The 13,293-nt window shown below is 49.1% G+C and overlaps 1 protein-coding gene across 9 annotated transcripts in view; it reads right to left on the minus strand.

The window, feature by feature from the left end:
• ATXN1 (ataxin 1) overlaps window positions 1-11,348 on the minus strand; it is a 394,638-nt gene extending 383,290 nt beyond the window's left edge. For 2 of the 9 annotated variants that reach the window (XR_006818293.1, XR_006818294.1), the window contains exons 1-2: window positions 11,143-11,346; window positions 2,710-2,823 (exon numbers count right to left, since the gene is read on the minus strand). The gene's annotated coding sequence lies outside the window, so the exon portion shown is untranslated. Of the gene's footprint in view, window positions 1-2,709; window positions 2,824-3,556; window positions 3,607-9,912; window positions 10,443-11,142 lie in introns of those variants that run through there. The other 7 variants (XM_046004627.1, XM_046004628.1, XM_046004630.1 and 4 more) reach the window with 6 other exon arrangements.
• Window positions 11,349-13,293: the final 1,945 nt, after the last annotated feature.

A 13,293-nucleotide genomic window follows, 5' to 3' on the forward strand; every position in this document is an offset into this window, starting at 1 on the left:
CCTTCTGGAAGCTCTTACTCACTGGCATTCCCACAGCACCATGTAGTAGTTCAAAAAAGACACAGTGAATAAATGAATGAATCACTTCTTTACATAGATGGTGCCTGGGAGCAAGTTAGGTCGAAACTTTGCTAGAGCCCTATCGTATTTACGAAATAAGTAGAACCAGAAATACTTGCAACCTACGTTTTAATTAAAAAAGAAGAAAAAAAACACCTTAATGCACCGAACAGAGTACAGCACGAACAATACTATTTCCCTGCTCACGTTTAACCATCAATTGTGAGCGCTCTAAGGAGGCCATTATTTCTGCTAAATGTTTAGATAATGCTCAAACGCTTCCTTTAAATGCAGTCACAGAAAATGTCAGCGGCATAGAATTCAAGGTGACTCAGCACTACTTTGCCCGTAATACAGTATGTATTCATAAGACACTCAGACTTGCCCAATATACTATAAAAACCTCAGTGTCTTCTCAGTAGGCTGCGCCTATTGGCCAAAAGATAGGATCAATCGTTGCTTGTGTTTTCACAATGAAATTCTCTTTCCACAGGTGGAAAAAAAAAAAAAGGTGCATGTGTGTTCACCACGTATGCAACGAAACAAGTGCCCCAGAAACTTCAACGTGAGGATTTTCTGCCCAGCCCATGAAAGGGTAACACCCCCAGGAGACAGAGCAGTGGTGGGGAGGCATCTCGCCCCTGGCCAGTCAGCAGACACTTACAGACCTTGACATGTAACTGTAGGGTTATTCTATGTCCTTTTAAATGACACCTCCCTGACCCACTGGCCATAAAATGTCAAGGACTCAGATCCATATTTCTCAAGGATATAATGTTCGGGATCCCTTCCTGCACCCCCCCCCCCCCCGGCCATCTCCTAAGCAGGACTTCACCCGCTACCCTTCCTGAATCATTAAATTTGAGCTTGAGTCGCTCCGGTTTTTGTTTCTTTTTACTCAGACCACAAATAACTTCACTTGAGCGCCCAACTTCTCAGTTCCCACCTTGCAACAAGAGAAAGACACTATGTATGTACCCTACTGCAGCAAGAGAGACAGACTCACGCAGCATTCAGAAAAATAAATAAAAGGCTCATTTGTTTTGCACAGCTGCAAATGTCTATAGGGCCGGTCCAAAGACCAAAGTACAGGTGTATTTGCTGGCTCCTAGTCATGCCTGGTCCAGGAGCCACCGTCACAGAGCAAGAACGTGGTAATCATCCTGTCAAGAGGTTAAATTACACGAGCACAAAGATAACCTATGTTCCCAGATCAAAAACCGTACGCTGGTACTCTCCTCCATAAACACACACTATTTCATGCCGTTCTCACAGCAGCCCTCAAAGAAAGTTCTAATCTTATCTCCACCTTACTCATCAAGAAACTGAGGCACAGAAAGCTAACGGGACTCCCCAGGACATGTTGGCAGCCGCAGGGGCTAAAAGCAGACAGGCTGCTTCCGGAGCCCCATGCTCGTAGCTCAGATGCTGTGGGAATAAGATGTTCACTTACAAACGCCATCTTAGGCATACAAGGGGAGCCCTTTACTTAAAGAGAGCAGGTGAATCGTTTTTCGACGGAACATTCCGGTAAAGCAAATAGCCACCCTGCAACAAACGAGTTGCACACCGAGAATTTTATGCGTGAGGTGTGATAACAGCAGACTGTGTGTCTCGCCAAGCGAGGAAACAGAACGTGACTTGGGAAGAGCCGCCCAGAGACCACCCAGTCCAGCAGTTTCCAAACCCTTGGAGCAGTAGTACAATTCCAAGAGATCATTAAAGGTTCATTTTGATTCAGGAGGTGGAGCCCCAGGTCCTTTCTCTGTCTCTGTCTCTCTCTCTCTCTCTCTCTCTCTCTCGCTCTCCCTCTCTCTCTCTCTTTTTAAGCTTTCCAGGTGATTCTGTTGCCCAGCCAAGCTTGGGAACCTCTGAAAGAGTCCATTTCCACAGGTCCCAGCAGGACCGCTCCCAAAGTAAACAGCAAGAGGGGATCTATTTCACAATCCCCTCTGGCTGCCTCCACCCGTGCTCCTAAGCCCTCCTGCCCCAGCTTCTAACTTCCATGTCTCCCGATTTCATGCAGGCAGGATCCTCTTGCCCTCGCTCAGTACAGAGCCATGAGTCATCAACACCGCACACACTCTCCGTCTGCAAAACTCTCCAGGCCAGAAAAAGTTACTGTACGTGAGGCAGTCGGGAAGTTGTAAAATCCAAACAGACACCAAGAAATTCAAGATTCGACAAAGACCAGTTGCCACTGAACAAACAGGCCTCTGTCTCCCTACACTTGAAAGCACGCTACGACAGAAACCCAAGACACGAAAACTGTCACTGACGGTCACAGTTTGGCAGCAAAACGGTCTCATCACATTAAGGAAAAGGGGACAACGAAGATGGTCAGGCTCAAGTCTAACAAGCAAATGCCAATCGTCACCAGGTCAAACGCAGACTTCTTCATGAACCACTTTCTTCTCAATTCAGCCAAAAAGAGAGACACTTCAAGCCAAGTTTTTTTTGTTTGTTTTTTTGTTTGTTTTTTTTTTTAAACGCTCTTGGCAATTTCTCAGTCTCCCTCAGAATGCAGTCTGCAAAGGCAGTGGCGACGAATGGTCCACTCACGCCACGCGAAAGCGTGGGCACGAGGTGATTTTCCGGGTCAGGCTGGATCCTCAGATGGAAACCAGACAAGCATAGTCAAAGTCTCACCTGATTCGTGACGCACTTCCCTGGAGTGGCCGTGGGGAGGAGACCGCCTTGCGAGGATGACACAGGAATCCCAGGCTTGAAGGGACCACCCTGGCGACTTGCTGCTCGGGGCTCCTGCAGGGGTCAAGGTGGTGGGGGGGAAGGGGGGAGAAGAAGAAATCCCAAATGAAAACCAGGACAAACAGCTTCCAAAAAGAACCCCAACCTTAAGGATACGGAAATCTAAAGTTGAAGGACATCAAATGGTACATTTTGTCTTAAGAGAATTACAGATACCAGCCAGCTCAGAAGGCAGGCCTGGTTCGAGTCCACAGGGCTCAGAGGGAGACCACCACAAAAAAGGTCCTCCCTTTAACCAAAGGAAGAGCTTGGCCTCCCTATTTGAGCCAGGGACTGTCATTCTTTCCCCTAATGATTCTAACCGATCATCTGATAAACACATGCTGGAAATCACAGGGAGATCTGGTGAAATGGGCATGGATTGAATAGGAATTGAGTCAAAGTCTAATTTTCACATGTCATGTATTACTATCAACATGCAACTTCAGGAACAATCGCCAAAAACAAAACAAAACAAAACAAAAACAACAACAAAAAAACACAGTTATTGGCATAGCAGTCGGATGGGATAGAAAAATGTATCGAAAGCAGAATAAACTGTGAAAGTATGCACACGTTCACTGGACCTGCCATTGGATTTTAAGTTATTGCTTCTTTGAATACATGTCTATTTCATGTCCATTGCACCACAATGCCTTGCAAATGGTTGAGGAAAAACCATCCACCGCATAATGAATGAGTGAATGTACGAACAGATGAAAGGAGAATGAATGAATCTTCCATATACCTTTCCATCAGGGAGCCTGGCGCTCGTAGTAGTTTTTGTGAGGTAAAGACCTATGCACAGAAATGGAAGAAGTTGAAGACTTGATCTGCTAGCAGAGTTCTCAGTCCTATTAACATAGTATTTTTAGATACTGGTCATTCCCAACTGCCCACATGAGATAGAAAGAATCAGAAAGCACAGTTATAAACTAACCCCCCAACTAGTCATGGCTGGGCAGATTTTCTGTCTTTGATTACTGGAGCTGGTGTGTATATTTGTTTGGGCTGATTTTAAATTTAGTTTGGGTTTCCTAAGCCCACGCCAGGTAACAGTAGGAAGGAGGAGGCCCAGGATTATGCTGGATGTCAGAAAGGAACTATTCTGGAGTTATGAACACGATCTCCAATGTGAATAATCTGTAAACAGGTAAGTGAGCCAATTATCCCTGGGTACATGGCAACACATCTCCGTAGTCATGATTATTTTCATCCATACACACTCACTATTTTTAAGAGCACAGCCCAGCTGGAAAGGAAAATAATTTCGATCGCTTTCCAACACTTTTCAAAGTAACGAACAGTAGCCAAAGCCTCCTTACTTCTCGAGAATCCGTTCAGCAAGTATTTCCTTAAGCATCTACTACATGCTGGGGACTGACAGGCAAAAGAGGGAAGTTTTCAAGTTGCTGGCTTCTCCACATGTCATCTGTGATTCCAGAGAACAAGGGGAAGCTGTCCTAGACAACAACGTCTTGGAAGCTCTAGGAGGACTGCACTGAGGCTCTCTCCTCGCGGAAGCTCATGAGTTACAAAAGTCAGTGGTGGCCAAGTTAAAGAGAGACTCACGGAATTCTATCTGCCCTTCTGCGGTCACTGCTTCCTTGTTTCTACTAGTAACTTCGCACACAGCATCAACATACGGGATGATCATTTCTGAACAAGGTGCGGGTACCGTGGACTGGCGGGCGGCACTTGTTTTATGAGCTAACAGTGGAGTGTTTGCTGGTGTATGTGTGTGTGCACACAGTCCTACTTGCATATCACCTGGCAGATAAGGTTTTATAGAGTCCAAATTACAGTCTCCTCCTACTCTGCCGAAGTGCACAGGACAGTCAAGCATGATGCGAATGCTGTAAAATATTAATTTACTCTCACACTGGCATGCCTACTTCTTTCAAAAGTATTTGTGTTGCTACACCAGTTACAGGAATTAAGAGAGTTCCCATAACTTGCTGTTCCATCAGGGGGAAGAAACACAAGAACAAAAGCAAGGCAGAGAGGATTCATTGCAAGAACATACAGACAAATTACTAAAAAAAAAAAAATAAAACAAAAAACAAAACAAAAAACCAACAACCAATACTAGCCTATAGAACATTTCCTACAACCTATGCACTAAACACAGAATACTTAATATTTTAAAAGTATAGCAGAACTACATAATGTAATTCCATTTATAGAGGAAGATTACCAAGATAGATGGCCTAAATAATACTAATGGGGTGGTAAGGAGAAAATAATAGATGAATAAATACAGTAAATAACATAGATAATTCAGGGAGGGTAGGCCAAATCTAAGGGTGCAATAAAAGACAATTTGCCATACACAGTGACAGAATACATTTTCTTCGCATGTTAGGAGATAAATTGCTTATAGGTTAGCAGCTAAGACGATTATCACTAAAAACTTCTGCTAAATAACTCCCTCAAAATGTGTCATGCTAAAGAGCCCCTAAGTGGAATAAGGAGTTCCTCTGAGCCTGAATCAAAACAGCATAATTAGGGGGGCGCCTGGTGGCTCAGTGGGTTAAAGCCTCTGCCTTCGGCTCAGGTCATGATCCCAGGGTCCTGGAATCGAGCCCTGGGTCAGGCTCTTTGCTCGGGGGGAAGCCTGCCTTCCTCCTCTCTCTCTGCCTGCCTCTCTGCCTACTTGTGATCTCTGTCTGTCAAATAAATAAATAAAATCTTTAAAAAAAAAAAAAAAGAGAGAACTACCTGGAGGGTTAAGTAATAAACTCCAAGGTATGTTTAAAAAAAAAACAAACAAACAAAACCAGCATAATTAGGGCAACCTCTGCCCCCTTAAGTCTCAAATTCTGATTACACTCCAGTGAATTTTCTGAAAAGTCATTTTCAGGTAGGATACCATTTTTGCTTACATTATGGCAATTACCACTGCATTTTCATTACTCCACAAATGGTACACATTAAAAGTTATAGAAAAATCAATGAAACGTTTCTGCTAACATCACCCATATCAAGGAAAATGTAATGCTTGTCGCTTTTTTGTCTGTAATAATTCTAAACAGATTTCATTACATTCAGGATGGTAACATGCATTACAAACATTTATAGCATGCTAGCCTGAAAGTTCCTATGTATAAGGATTACAAAATATATTACTACACTGATAAAGACAAAAATACATAAATTATGAAACAGGAAAAAAGATTTTTAAAACGTCTCCACAAATAGAGATGATTTACCTAAATCTTTTTATCACTCCTACAATTTTAAGCAAGTATATATATTTTTTCAGAACCTTGATCCAATTACAACGCTTTCAGTCAACATTTAAAAATATTCTCCAAAACAGCATTCAGTATGCTCATTATTATATCATCCCTTAAAGACATGTTGAGTGAGTATTTTATTAAACTGAATTCAATGAAACCAAAATTTGAACAGCATAATTGAGGACTGCAAGATTCATTCTTAAAAATGGGCAGTCCTGTATGGAACACCCTGGGACAGAAATGACTATCTCTGCTGAGATTTCTACAATGTATTATTCTCGATGCTTTTACAAAATAAGGAGGGCTTGCTTCTGATAACCTTGGAAGTATGACCGGAACTAAATCTGTTCTTTGAAGCAGTTAAGCCTGTCCATGTCTCAAGCTCTCACAGAAGCCAATCTTTCAAATTACTGAATAAACTCTGAAAATAAAAAGCAATGGAAATCAAATTATTTATGTCACCCTGAAAACGGTGTTCACTCTGTCTCCTACCTGTCATGTTAATATGCAACTATTTCAGTTTTCAGAGTCGAAACTATGGGTTACCTGCTCACACATATATTTAAAAGAATTAACATTCACTCCTACACTAATTTTTAGGCTTTTAATAAAATATGTTTATCAACCAACTTCTAATAGGAAACAAAATGAGCGGCTGTTACGGCGTGTTAGTCATCAGAAACTGTCATTCAAGGTAAGCGCACAAATAAAACCCTCTTGACATTTCAGAATGGAAAAAATAAATAAAGGCATATTACACAAAAGGAATGTGAGTCCTTAAACTCTGTAATGACAACAAACACAGGAGTCATAGAAATGAGTTTACTAATGTTTTAATAATCTCTTAAGGCTGGCCTTTCCCAGGAATCACAGACAATGAAATGTAAGGCCTTCGACAGGCACTTGACATAGAATCTGACGGCTAAGAGTTTTTCTTGCATCTCTAAGACTAGAAGACAATTCGGAGGCCCTGGAGCCTAGTTATAATATTCCCCACAAAGTATCACTTCTGTGAACCAAACCCTCTTAAAACGAAATCTAGAGAGGAAAATACTGACTTTCACAGTCCCCCATCAAGTACATTTTCGCATTCAAAAATACACATTCACGTTTTACTGTAAGAGATTTTCTGCATATTGCAAAATATAATCCAGGACCTCCAAAATGTGTAAAACTTAAACTTCTGTGCTTTACTCCATATCCTTACTTCCCATCTATTTATGTCCTGGGGGTGGGGGGTGGGGAATAGCTTGTTTTAACCACAGAAGCACTTGATCTGAACAGGCCACAATCAAGTTACCAAGCACATAAACTCACTAAATGGTAGAAAGTCGTAAACCCCCCTGTGGGGAACAAATCCTAGCTCCAGGGGGGGGAAAAAAAGGACTTACTAATTTAGCTATGGGGCTATAACACTGAAAACTGAAACAGACTCTGGCAGGAGATCGACCAAATCAAGACATTATTATTCTCAATCACTTTCTCTTTCCTATATGAAGATTATTAAAATACCTCCCCACCCCAGGTGGCTCGCCTGCACCCCAAAAGCTTCAGCCACCAAAGCTACCCTCTTTTCTTCCCTTTTTATTTTTCGGCAACAGGATTATTATTTTTCGTTGCCTGGTGGATCTAATGAGGGGGTGCCCTAATGCAAAGAGGAGAGTGGCTGTTCTCTAAATTATTAAATGCTCATTAAATTATATATCACAGTGCAAGTTGCTTCCTTTGTAAAAGCATCACCCATCGTCAGTCCCCAAGCTCTAGGCCTCTATCATCTCTCACCTGAGAGAAATACCTTGGAACTTACAGATGTGACGACTAAGGATGGCCGAGAAGTCCAAATTAAACACATACCCATTCAGAATGGCCTCTCCAGTCAGTCCCATTTTTTGGTATTAGAGTGGCTATTGTCACGGTGAAGCTGTGAAATGTGACAACGGGGAGATCATTCCTAAATAAACAACTTCCACTGAGTCAACCCTTTAGGATCCTGGTCCTTGGCCACAGACACCATAGTTTCTAAGGGACCGGCGCTCTCCCCCTCGAAGGGGTTAAGTACCCACAAGGCCAAAGGCACCAGCCTGCAAAAGAAATGTGGCTTGAGTAAGCTCTGAAAGGTTTCTAACAAGTACCAAATACTTGTTGGTCTATTCACAATCAACAGCAGGCCTGCCAGGCCCCTTTCACCGTGTGGGAGAGGCGCTCACATACCACACCCCGCAAGACCAGCTTGTGGGTCTCCTTTACAAAAGTTGAGTGGCTTCGAGGTCTCATTCTGTGTCTCGCGGCCAAATGACTGAAAGACACCACAACTGAAGGAGTGAAAAGTCTGTCCTCCGGCTGGAACGGCGCAAACACCGTGCGTGGAACACTTGGAGTGGTCCAGGCACAAGACAAACCCCCCTGAATGGACGGGGCACACTGTCTGTTGCCATGGCAGCCTGATCTAATTACAGGAGTGATCCGCAGAGTAAGTGCAGGGAAAACCTACACCCCTGACACGGATCTGTAGGAAGAGAAACACCGGAGGCCAGGAGGCTCCCGGGAGCCCTTCGCCCTCCGCTGTACCCAGAAGGCAGCCCCCAAGCCCATTTGTCTGCGGAGCTTCTAAAATATTGACTGAGGCACACACAGTCGTAAGACAGTCGGAGGAGATTAAATGCCACAGCATTAGCTATTAGGGTGCAACCCCTTTCCAGGAGTTCATGTGCAGGATTGGTGGTTAGGCTTCATTCCACCAAAAAACAAACAAACAAACAAAGAAAAAACCAAAACCAAACCAAAACAACAACAACAAAAAAAACCAAGTACCCCACTACAAATAAACCCCAGGGTGGGCTAACAAGGGGCTTCTAGGAACTGCAGGGCTCCGGAGAAACCCAAAGAGAAGTGGCTTCCCTAACAGGGTTGGAAAAGTAAGTAGCTATGCCTAAAAATAACCATCAAGTAACTACCCACTGCTCTGTGCGATATGTACCCGCAATGTTTAAATATTAAGAACAGCCTGCATTACAAAACACAAATGTCATTGAGATGTGACTACTAGATTGCCAAAGGAGAGCTTATTTGCATATACACATTTCCCTGCATGCACGAAGGGGTGTGCAGGGAGCAGGCCACTCTAAGGTGGTAGTTTTTATTCTGTGGGTGTACTAGGGTCTTCCAATTTTACTAATTGTATCCTGTGGATCTCGCAGGGAAGCTAAGAATCTCTTCGGGGATAGAACCAGTTTGGAGGAGTCCCTACTGCACAGCATACGGTAAACAAAATAAAAATAGCTTGCCGTTCTCGTTAGCCACATCGCGCATTATATAACCAGCTTCCGACTGGCTTTTTTTTTTTTTTTTTTTTTTTTTGCCCTTACTACTCTTCAGCAATTTCCCAATCTCCCGAAGTATTTATATTACCCTCTTATCTGCAGGATTATGTACTAAGAAAGCAAAACAAAACAGAACAGCCACAGGGTTGAACCGAACCCCACGGTCCTTGGAAACTGATTTTGGGGGGTTGTTGTTGTTTTCTGGCAAGATCTCCACCACCACCCTACTTCCACCCCCCACTAAGGTCCTTGCTCAATCTCCCCAGAAAACCTGAATTGTTCCACCGCTTCCAGTCAGCCCCCTACGTGGTCGGAAATAAAATGAAAGCACAAGCCCCGGAGTTTAGGAAGGCGGCCGAGGGCGGGGGGCTGGGGAGGGGTCGGGGCGCCGCAGAGTCAGCCAAGTGGCCACCGAGGGGCCGCTCCCCAGCGCGACGGCCCTCGCCGCCCCCCCCGCGCGCACACACACACTCACACACACACAAGCACTCACACGCGCACGCACTCACTCACACTCACGCCGCGCTCCGCCGCCGCCTCACCTCTCGCTCCGCCCGGCCGGCCCCTTCCCTGCCCCCTGCGGGACCGGCCTGCTCGCAGCGCTGGAACCACGTAGGAGGCGGCGGCGGCGGCGGCCGCGGGAGTGGCGGAGTCTCCGGCCCGGCCCAGAGTGAACGAGCCGCGGGGCTCCAGGGCGCATCCCAGTCCCCGCAGCGCCTCCTCCGCCGCCGCCGCCTCCTCCTTCCCCTCCTCCTGGCTTCATTCACCCTCCCAGCGGCCGCGCAGCCGCTCACTCCCCGCGCCGGCAGGGCAGCGCCCGCCGCCGCTCCTCCGCTCCTGCCGCGGCCGCTGGCGGGGGCGCCGGCCCGGGCTGGGGCGCTCGCGGGCTGCCGGCTCCGGGCGGCGGCGGCTGCACATGATCAGGAAGCGGCCGCACCAACAGGGCGGCAGTGGCGGCGGCGGCGACAGCAGGGCCGCTGCCGCCGCTCCAGCCGCGCCGCCGGCACCCGCGCGTCGGCGCCCCCCCGCGCCCACCCCTCCGCGCCCCCCGCGCTCCCACCGCCCGGCGCCCGGCCGCGCGCGAAGTCCCGGCCCGCAGCCGCACACCCGGCGAGGCCGGCCTCCGCCGGGAGACCCCCGCCCCGGGCTCGGAGGCCGGGCGGCCACCCGCGGAGAAGCGCGGCCCTCCTCCAGACCCACTCGCTCCGCCGCCCTCCGTGGGGAGAGGGCTGAGGAGGGGGCGGCAGGAGGAGAGGGCAGCGCGCGACCCCCGGCCGCCGCCGCCGCCGCCGCCGCCGCTACCCCTACGCCACCTCGAGGGAGGGGGACGCGGCTCTCAGCACTCGCGGCCGGACCGGCAGCCGCCGGAGCGGGGCGCCGCCGCCGCTCTCCCCGCCCGCGCCCGCACCCCCAGCCCGGGCGCGCCCCCTCGCCTGGCGGGCGCCCACCGGCCCGGCAGCCCCCCGCCGTCAGTCCCTGCGCCCCGAGCGGGGGTGTCGGCCCGGGAGGCTGGAGCGGGGAAGGTTGTATGTACACACACACACACACACACACACACACACAACACAACACAACACGACGCGTCGATTTCCTTCGCTCCTCTTCCAGCTGTTTTCTGTGCCGGCGACTGGGGTTTGGGGTTTGTTTGCTGGTTGTTGCTTTTGCCCCTCTCTGGAGAGCGGGGGCAGGGGCAAATTTTAATCTAAATAAGGGGCGAAGGGGATGGGGGAGGGGGAAGAGAGAATCAGAGGAGAAAAAAAATAGCCACTTACTGTAAAGTGTAAATGGATCTGGGGTTGCGTGGGGAAGGGGGGGCAGAGGGAGAGAAACAGTGTCTTGCGGCTGCTGTAGCTCTGGCGGCTGCTCCACGGGGCTTGTTTTGGATCCCCCTGCAGTGAAACAGGTCCTGTACGGCTCCGCCACTGTAGTAGAAATGATGTCTGCGGTATACTCTGCTCTCCCCTCCTCCTCCTCCTCGTCCTCCTCCTCCTCCTCCTCGTCCTCCTCCTCCTCCTCCTCCTCCTCGTCCTCCTCCTCCTACCCCCCCTGCTCCCCTCCCCTCCCTCCTCCCTCCTCCCGCCCGCCCTCCCTCCCTCGCGCTCTCTCGCGCTCGCTCGCTCGCTCGCTCCAGTATGTAAATGTGTAATAGAAGCCAAATATGGAGCAGTTGGCTGCCGCCGCCGCAGCTTAAGGATCCGACTTGGGGGTGGGGGGGCACCCTCTGGCGGGCGGCGGGGCGAGCGGCTCGGAGCACCGCGAGCGCACCGCGCGGCGGCCGGCCGGCCGGCGCCCTTAACCCTTGGCTGCGCGCTGCCCGGGCCCGGCGGCCCTCGGGGAGGAGGCGCGTGGCCCGAGACTGGCTCGGGAGCGGGGGACGGGGGGTGCGACTCCGGCCGGAGGGGACGCTTCTTCCAGGTTTGGGAAAGGGGCGGGGAGCTGGAGCGATGAGGTAATTTTAGCGGTGACCGGTCGGTCCTCGCGCGCCTCCCCGGGTCCCTGCACCTAGTTGGAGGGGACAGAGCGACAGCGGGGTGCAACTCAGGGCGCCCTGGAGGACTCCCCGAGGGGTGTCGGGCTTCAGCTCGCAGCCGGCGAAATACCCACCCCGGGAAGGGGAGGGGGTGGGTCAAGTGTGATCCCGACGTGCCCTTCGTCCCGGGCGCGCCGAGAATCGTCTAAGAGGGCTGACTCGGATCGCCGTGCACGTTAACCCCCAAGCCGGTTTCGTTCCGGAACCAGGACCGCGGGGCTGCGGGGACTGCCTGTGCGTGCAACTCAGGAAAGTTTGCAGGGTCCCTGCGACTGCATGTGCACCGTCACCTTTCCTGCCTGGGAAAGCGGGTGCCCTCCCTGCCCCCACCTCCCCTTTTTGCTTTCTGCAGGTCTGGAAATCTGCTTTGGGTACTGAAGTTCCCGGCCCCAGCCTTGGAAGACGACCCGCGCACTCCTCTCGCAGCTAATTCAGGATCATTAATTTAATCGGAAATGAGGTAACCAGTGCAGGAGATACAGAAAGCAAACCGAGCATCAGATGGCAGTTCTCGTGAATCCACGCGGAGGAACTTCCTCTGCGCTCAATTCTGAAGCGCAGTTCTCTGCGGCCCACCACCCCGCCCCCTCCGCGTGTACCACCGCCAGGTGTGAGCTCTCGGTGGGAAGGAATCTTCCGTGCAGGGGTGCCCCTTGCCAACAGGTGTGGCGCCTGGAGAAAAGCGAAGGCACCTCCATGCTGAGGGGAGCTCAGTGCAGCGTTCTCCTTGCTGCAGATAATTCTGGAAGACCAGTAGGTGTCGGGGCAGCATTTGACCTCTTTCAGGTGCTTAGAACCAAGTGTCTAGAAACATGATCTTTCCACCTAAGTTTCTCCCTGGAAGCCCCACTATTGACTGTAAGCTGTGTTGGAGAAACCTTTGGCTGAGTTTACTTATGACCTAACAGTTAGTCACCAACTGAAGCAGGATACAGAATCACCAAGAGAAATGTGTCAGCTTTTAAACAACTGTATCGTAGAGCCAACGTGCTACAGAAATAAAAATAATCATACTAACAACTAGGAAGGTGGAGAGCCCGGAAATCATTTTTTTCCCTCGCATTTTGAAATACCATGCACATATACACGGCTATTTAAAAAAAAACAAAAACCTACTACTGTTCACTCTTACTGGGTTCTACAATTTTTTTTTTTTTTTTTTTTTTTTTTTCATTTAAAACGCAATGATTGCTACAGTTTAAAACCCCAGGTGGGTCTAAAGTGACATTGTTGGTCTCATTACAGCCTCTAGTGGACAGTTGAAATCAGTTTCCTGAAAATGCTCTTCCTGGCGTTTTGTTGTTGACAAGCATTATTAAGGTGAAGGCTAATATCTCAGAACAGAACCGGGCGCTGACTCCTCCCCTGCTTGGCAGACTCAGCTGGCTCCCTA

This window comes from Meles meles, chromosome 5, assembly GCF_922984935.1.
Source record: "Meles meles chromosome 5, mMelMel3.1 paternal haplotype, whole genome shotgun sequence".
Taxonomy (NCBI): Eukaryota; Metazoa; Chordata; class Mammalia; order Carnivora; family Mustelidae; genus Meles; species Meles meles.